General features: G+C 39.0%; 1 protein-coding gene across 11 annotated transcripts in view; it reads right to left on the reverse strand.

Annotated features, from left to right (window-relative positions):
• Positions 1-9,017, reverse strand: part of ZSCAN31 (zinc finger and SCAN domain containing 31) — a 45,814-nt gene that overhangs the window by 31,364 nt on the left and 5,433 nt on the right. The window lies entirely within an intron of this gene.

Here is a 9,017-nt window from a genome sequence, read left to right on the forward strand (position 1 = left end):
TGCTGCCATGTGAAGAAGAACATGTTGCTTCTCCTTCTGCCATGATTGTAAGTTTCCTGAGGTCTCCCCAGCCATGCTGAACTGTGAGTCAATTAAACCTCCTCTCTTTATAAATTACCCAGTCTTGGGTATTTCTTTATAGCAGCATGACAACAGACTAAAACACCCATCTTTTGTAGTATTCTTATATATTTTACTTCTCTGTACATTACAACTGCCAGCTTAAAATGATATTATTTTTGCTTTAAATGATCACTTGTTTTTTAAGGAAATTAACTAAAAAGCAAGGCTTTTATATTCACATACATATTCACCATTCTGATGCTCTTAATTCCTTCTTGTAGATCTGAGTTTCCAGCTGTCACTTCCCTTCAGACTGAAGTTTTTTGTTTTTCTTTAGGGTTTGGTTTTGGTTTTGGTTTGGTTGGTTGGCTTGCAGTGCAGGTGCAAGTCTGCTGGAGAAGTATTTTTCAGCTTTCATTTAATAGAAAATGTCTTTATTTCACTCTTATTTTTGAAGGACATTTCCACTGGATTTAAAATTCTGGGTTAGGAGTTACAAGAGAAAGATGGCAGAATAGGAAGTATTAGCCCTGTTCCCCTGCAGAAACGCTGATTAACAATTATATATGGATCAATATATCCTTATGAGAATTCCAGAATCAAGTTAAAAAGTTGCAGTACCCCAGGTGAGCTCAAATCCAAAACAGCTACATTGAAATTTCACTTTACACAATGTCTTAGTCTATTCAGGCTGCTGTAACAAAATACCTTAAACTGAGTAATTTATAAACAATAGAAATTCGTTGCTCACAGTCCTGAAGGCTGAGAAGTACAAGGTCAAGGCAATAGCAGATTTGGCATAGAGTGAAAGCTTCTCTCTACTTTATAGATATGGTGCCTTCTATGTGTCCTCTTCTGGTGGATGGGGCAAACAGGCTCCCTCTAGCCTTTTCTTATAGGGCACTAACCCCATTCATGAGGGCAGAACTCTCATTACCTAATCACTCCCAAGTCCTCACCTTTTAATGCCATCACCTTAGGGGCTAGGTTTAAACATAAGAATTTTGGGGGAACACAAACTTCAGACCATAGGACTCATGTCAGCCCTTCTCCCAAGTGCGCACAGCTCAGAGCTAGGAGAGAATGTCTTGGCTTATGACTTCTTCCTTGGGAGAAAGAAAAAATTGGAGCATGCATCCTCTGTTCTGGCTCTTTGGAGGGTGGCCCAAGGGACTGGCTTCTATCTTACCTCATTTGGAGAGCTGATGGAACTGTCATGGTTTGGATGCCTGGGGGCTACTAAAAACAAAGAAAAGTTGGGGTAGCTTACAACCTGCATAAACAACCCTGAGAAATGGTGTGGACAAAAGAATGGTCAGGGCTTTGCATTGTTGGCATACACTGTAAGATGTGTAGGAACACAAAAGGCCCTAGAAGGAATGTTCTTCTAATATTTTTTTTTAGAATTTAGGTAGAAAACATATTTATAATGACTTTGAAATAGTACAGTTGTTTTTGAGGACCACAGATGCATTGGAAGAAGGCAATGGAATTGGGTGATTATGAATGTAAGGCAAAGTGAAAAATTCAGAGACATCCCTGACACCATATAAAGAGTCTCCTTCAGCCAGAAAGGCAGCAAAGGCTGAGGATCAGGCCTGGAGCTCAACTGAATGTGTGGCAGAGCTCGAGAAAAGATGTCACATCCAGCAGGCCTGCTAAGCTAATGCCAGAGAGCTAATTGGAAAGGAATGGAACTCTGTGATTTAGGATAGGGATATCTAGGCCAAAGCACCAAAAAGTCTCGACTCCTCAGATTCTCCTGAACCCTGTGGACCTTCAAAAGTATCCCATTCCTCCCTAGTGTTCTCTACTTGCTTGAAGATGATGTGCCTGCTCAGGACACACCCCACCACCACACCTGGACACTACGTTAGTTCCTAGGGTTACATCACAGCAAAATCTGGCTAGATAAGTACTGGGTCTGCAAAGGGAGTAAAAACACTATCTACCAAAGTTGCAGTAGGACCTAGCCAACATGTAGTGTCAGAACCTAGGAACACACATATAGAATTGGATCCTAAGAGAGCTGGATCAACAGGAATCTGATATATAAAGTTGGATAAGAAAGAGTGTATCAAGATAGAGGCACTCTACTATGATTTAATATTCTGGCAAGGGCCCTGGGAGATGTTGCTTATATACAGATGGCTATTGTTTGATCCATAATACTTTTTTAAAAATCAAGGGTAAGTGATAAGGCTGAGGGCAACTATCATAATAAAACATCTCAAGTCCTTCTGCAGTTTTTGGACTACAGCTAGTTCTCAGAACTGGCTGTGTCCCGAAGAGGAAAGACCATGTAGCACTAAACCAAATAGCATATGGAACATTTCTCCAAGTCTTCTACAGAGAGACTGCAGTCAGGACATTTATTTAGTTAGATATATATTGGAGAAAGGGGGAATATCCAAAGCTTTTTAGGATGAACCTTTTACACAGTGTGAGTTGACATTGATACCTAGGTACCCAGAGTGTCATTGTGGCCCCCTGTTAGGATGTGGTCATATAGGGGCCAGATAAGAAATAAAGTTCTGGCCCAGATAAGGCTCATAGTGGGTCCACAGACACTCTCTGCCTGCATTGATCATTTCTCTCATTTCTGAATATAAAACTGGAATGAACATATTTGAGTTGGAGTAACCCCATATTGATCATTTGGGCTAGGGTTTATTATAGAATTATTGTACTGGAAAAAGCCAAGTGGTAGTTTCTGAAACTGCTACCCATTCCCCAAACAAAAGAGTACTCAGAAAAAAATTTTTTGCATCCCAATGGGAGTGGAAAGGTTAATATCAATCTTAAAGATGAAAAGAATGAAGGGTGGTAGACATGATCATCCCCCACCTTTTCTCACCAGCCCCCTACAAAGCCAGGCAGACTCTAAAGAATGACAGTTAACTACTGCAAACTCAACCAACTAGTAGCCCCAGTTGCAGCTACAATGCTATATGCTGCATATTTTCTTTTCTTTTTTTTTTCTTTCTTTTTTTTTTTTTTTTTTTTTTTTGAGACGGAGTCTCGCTCTGTCGCCCAGGCTGGAGTGCAGTCGTGGGATCTCGGCTCACTGCAAGCTCTGCCTCCCAGGTTCGCGCCATTCTCCTGCTGGGACTACAGGCGCCCACCACCATGCCCGGCTAATATTTTGTATTTCGTTTAGTAGAAACGGGGTTTCACCGTGTTAGCCAGGATAGTCTTGATCTCCTGACCTCATGATCCGCCCGCCTCGGCCTCCCAAAGTGTTGGGATTACAGGTGTGAGCCACTGTGCCTGGCCTATATGCAGTATATTTTCTATAACAGATTAATATGACCTCAGGTATATAATGTGTAGTCATTGATTTGGTAAATGCATTCTTTTCCATCCCTCTTAGAAAGGAGGAACAAAAGCATGAAAAGATGGACAAAGGTTTCCATTTCTGGTTGTTTCCCAGGGGCTATGTTATCTCTCCTGCCCCTTATCATATTATAGTCAGAAGGGATCTGGACTAAAGATACAATTCTAAGGGTGTTATATTGGTTCACTCTACTGATAATGTATTATTCAGACCACATGAGCAAAATGTGATATGTTGGAGGCCTTGATAAGATACATTTTCTACAGAAGCAGGGAAATATATTCAATGAAGATGTAAATGGAAAGGTAGGGCTGTCACACGGGTTTTTTGGCCTCCTTTTTCTAAGACATCAGCAGACAAGAAAAGGAGTCACTACCTTGGCAGGAGTTGATGGTTCCAATATATCTTCAATGATATATTCAATGAAGAATTATCATAGTTCTATCAGATCCACCAAGATATCAGATTGGATGGGTCCAGCAACAGTGCATCATAAGATGTGTGTGGTATGTTCAGCACTGGACATGTGCAGGACTAGAGGACAAATAAGCTTTCTGAGTAGGTGGCCCACATGTTCCTGTCATCCATCTCAACCACACTAGCACCTATCTTTGAGCTCATCCCTGTGACTATCTGAGTGTGTGATAGTTGTGATTGGTGGAGGTTCCTTATGACTAATTGACAAAGGAGGAAAAATACTGAGTTTGGATTATTTGGATTAAGTATCATGGTATGTTACTAAAGGCTGAAAATGGATGATGGCTATCTTAGAACTCCTCTCTGACGTGATCCTGGCATTAGTAGTCAAGGGAATTCCACCCAGTGGGCAGAGTTTTGAATGGTACACCTAGTTAGGTGCACTTAGTTATCTTTGTGGCTACAGGTAAAAATATATATAGTACATTTAGGGTAATGATGAATGTCTTGTCTGGTTTTTAGGGAACTAGAAGAAAAAAATTGGGCCAGACATGGTGGCTCACGCCTGTAATCCCAGCACTTTGGGATGCCAAGGCAGGTGGATCACTTGAGGTCGGGAACTCCAGATCAGTCTGGTCAACATGGCAAAACCCGTTCTCTACTAAAACTACAAAAAAAAAAAAGAAAAGAAAAAATTAGCCGGCATGGTGGCATGTACCTGTAGTCCCAGCTACACAGGGGGCTGAGGCAAAAGAATTGCTTGAACCTAGGAGGCAGAGGTTGCAGTGAGCTGAGATTGCACCATTGCACTCCAAGCTGGGCAACGCAGTGAAACTGTGTCTCAAAAAAAAAAAAAAAAGAAAAGAAAAAGAAAAGAAAAGAAAAGAAAAGAAAAATGATTGGAAGATTGAAAACAAAGAGGTCTGGGAAAGAGTCATGTGGATGGACCTATAAGAGTGGGAAGAAAGTCCAAAGATCTCTGTTGTACACATTAAAACTCATTACAGAATATTCACCATGGAAAAGGCAATGAACAAATAAGCAGACAGAATGACCTTGCTGGTTTATATTAACCAGCCTCCATCATTAGCTACCCCAGTGCTGGCAGGATGGACTCATGGACAAGGTAAACATAGCAGCAGAGATGGAGGCTATCTATGCCTAACAGCATGGTCCCTCCCCGCTCAGTGGTGCCTGGCTACAACTGAATGTCCAACTTACTTGCAACAAAAATTAATATTGAGTATTGATATGATACAACATCATGAGGGGACCAATCCCATCAGTGGCAAGTGATTCATCTTGACTAGAATTAACACATATTCTAGGTGTGGGTTTGCCTTTTCTGGTCATAGGACTCAGCTAGTACTATTATCCAAGAACATACAGAATCATTGATCCACTGACATAGGATCTGGCATAACTTTACATGGGTTCAAAGGAGGTGTAGCAGTGAGCACATGACCATGGGATCCACTGGTTCTATCACACACTTAGCCACCAGGAACATGCTGGCCAGATAGAGCAATGGAACAACCTTTGAAAGCATAGCTAAAGTGCCAACTTACATATGATACCCTGAAACAATGGGGTGTCATCCTCCAGAGCAAAGTATAAACACCCTAAGACAATAATTATTATGTAGTGTTTGTTTCCTAGTATGCAACTATGCATGCCTGGGAACAAAGGAGTAGAGGTAGAAGTAGCTCTGAATTCCCTCACTCCTAGAGACCCACAGAGGGAAAGATGTGCTTTCTATGTACCCTCTTGATTCTAGGCTCCGTGAGTTCAAAAGTCTTTATTCCTAGAAGAACACTTTCACCATGACAAACAGGGAGTCCCTGTAAATGGAAAGGTAGGGCTGCCACACAGATTTTTTTGCCTCCTTTTTCTGACATCAGCACACAAGAAGAGGAGTCACCACCCTGGCAGAAGTTGATGGTTCCAATATCAAGAGAAGGTAAGGCTGCTGTTACACAGTGGGGACAGGGAAAAATGAAGTTTGTCACTCAAGTTATCCATTAGGTGTTCTCTTGCTTCTTGCTTCTCGCTTCTCCTCAGTACAATCTTTTTTTTTTTTTTTTTAAACTGAGTCTCACTCTCTGTCTCCCAGGCTGGAGTGCAGTGTGCAATGGCGTGATCTCAGCTCACTACAACCTCTGCCTCCCAGGTTCAAGCAATTCTCATGTCTCAGCCTCCTGAGTAGCTGGGATTACAGGCACCCACTACCACACCCGCTAATTTTTGTAGTTTTAGTAGAGACGGGGTTTCACCATGTTGTCCAGGCTAGTCTTGAACTCCTGACCTCAAGTGATCCACCCATCTCAGCCTCTCAAAGTGCTGGGATTACAGGTGTGAGGCACGGCACTCAGCCTCCTCGGTACAGTCTTTATTATTAAATGGACAAGTGCAGCAGCCACAATTGAGAAGAACATAGTTACCAGAGTGTTTTGGTCACCTACAAGGTAAACTACCTAAATGAACAAAGATGATAGTAAAGGATGAGGGGAATCTAGAATGGATAGTAGAGGAGAGAGACAGTAAATATCCTTTATGACTTTAAGATATGCTACAACACTAGGAATTGTAAATCTTTCTACTAATCTATTCTTATAAATTTCCTCAGAAAGAAAGAATAATTCTGGAATAGTTATTTCCATTTCTTACTACACCAAACGAACAGGAGAGTAGGTAGCTGATGTCTCTTAATTGAGCCTGTCTCTGGGAATTTTCCTTGGTCAAAAAGTTGCCTCACAGAAGGTTACCTTCCTTCCACCTTATACCCCTTATATCAAGGCAAGGCAATTCTTAAGGACTGTCCCATCCCTTGAGCTCCTGAGAGGATCAGCTGGAGCCTCTCCTGTAACTGCACCACAGTTCAACTACTCTGCCTAGCCCTATTTCTTTAACTTCTTGTGAGTGTTATTCCTGAAAGCACAGCTCAGTAAAATTCTTGCTTAAAAATCCCAGAGTAACCTTATCTCTGATACCCTCTCTTGTTCACTCCACCTCAGCCAATCTGGCTCCCTTGCTGTTTCCTCTACTGGGAACACTCTTCCTTAGATATGCACAGGGCTAACCCCTTCATCTCCTTCAGATCTTGGCCAGAATGTCACTAGACTTACACCATCTTATTTATATTGCACTTAGCCCCCTCTCATGCCAGGACTTCTGATCTCTCTACCCTGATTTTCTTCTTTTTCTTCCTCTCCTTCCCCTTTTTAAAAATCGCAGTGCTTATCAACTTCCATTCCAGTTTATGTATTTATTTATTCTGCTTAATTCTTTTCTTTGTTTTTGTTTATTTTATTTTATTTTTTTGGCCCAGTCTCCCCTGGAACATTAGCTCTATGAGAACAGGGGTCTTTACCTTTTATTGCCCTTGTTATATCCTGAGCATCTAAAGCTATGTCTGGCCTAGACTAGTCTATTAACATTTTTGTTTATGTACAAGAGCTCCTACAGGGTAAGTACTTTGAAGCTGCTGGGCCAATGTGTGTATCATTTTCAGGTTTACCATATATTTCAACTTTACTATATATTTCAAAATTGCTTTTTTAGATGAGTGTACCAATTTATAGTCCCAGCAACTGTGTATGACAGTCTCAAAATTTTCACATTCTTATCAGCAAATGTTATTACTCAGGTGTTGGTATAAAATGATTTAAAATTTGCCTTTATTTAATTGCTAATGATTAACTGTATATGCTTATGTTTATTGGTCATTCGAGATTCCTCTCTGGGAATTGCCTGTGCATATTTTTTGCCATTTTTTTTCTGTATGATTGTTGGCTTTTTTCTCTCTTATTCATTTGTAGATGTTCATTATATATTCAGTGGACTGATCCTTTGTTGACTATATGTGTTGCAAATATCTTCTCCCAACCTTTTAATTTAATTGTCTTTTCCATTAGTTTCTAGTATCTTTTGATATAGTTTTAATTTTTAATGAGGTCAAATTTATTTATTGTTTTCCTTATAGTTTGTATGTTTGTGCAGTTTAAAAGAAATCTTGTTTTACTTGAGCTCATAAAAAAATGATTCTATAGAAGCAAACTTGTGAATAGAAAAAAGAGCAATTACTCTAAATTTTCTTTTAAAAGTCTGTAAGTTAGCTGATTGGAACTGATTTTTTGTGCAACATATAAAGTAGAAACCCAATTTTATTTTATTTTTCCATTTAGATATCCAAATACTACAGTACTATTTGTCAAGTAGCTCCTTTATTCCTCACTGATTTGTAATGCAATTTCCACCGTATATCAAGCATCCACACATACATGTTTGTTGCTCAGTCCTCAGTTCTGTTTCATTGGTCTATTTGTCTGTAGTTGTGCCAATACTATATTGTCTTAGCTGCTATAATTTTATAATAAATTATATAGGGCAAGTTTCTGCAGCTCCTTCATTTGTTTTAAAAATGTCTTGGATTCGTGACTCTTTCATTATTCCATATACATTTAAAATCAACTAGTCAAGTTCCACTGAGCACAATTGGAATCTTGATTTGCTTTGTACTGAATTTGTGTATCAATTTAGGAAGGAATGATATCTTTATGATATTGAGTTCTCATATATAGGTGTATATACATGTCTCATATACAGGTGTATACACATGTCTCATATACATAGGTGTATATACATGTCTCATATACATAGGTGTATATACATGTCTCATATACATAGCTGTATACACATGTCTCATATACATAGGTGTATATACATGTCTCATATACATAGGTGTATATATGTCTCATATACATAGGTGTATATATATGTCTCATATACATAGGTGTATATATATGTCTCATATACATAGGTGTATATATATGTCTCATATACATAGGTGTATATATATGTCTCATATATAGGTGTATATATATGTCTCATATATAGGTGTATATATATGTCTCATATATAGGTGTATATATGTCTCATATATAGGTGTATATATATGTCTCATATATATAGGTGTATATATATGTCTCATATATAGGTGTATATATATGTCTCATATATATAGGTGTATATATATGTCTCATATATATAGGTGTATATATATGTCTCATATATAGGTGTATATATATGTCTCATATATATAGGTGTATATATATGTCTCATATATAGGTGTATATATATGTCTCATATATATAGGTGTATATATATGTCTCATATATAGGTGTATATATGTCTCATATAT

This window comes from Pan paniscus, chromosome 5, assembly GCF_029289425.2.
Source record: "Pan paniscus chromosome 5, NHGRI_mPanPan1-v2.0_pri, whole genome shotgun sequence".
NCBI lineage: Eukaryota > Metazoa > Chordata > Mammalia > Primates > Hominidae > Pan > Pan paniscus.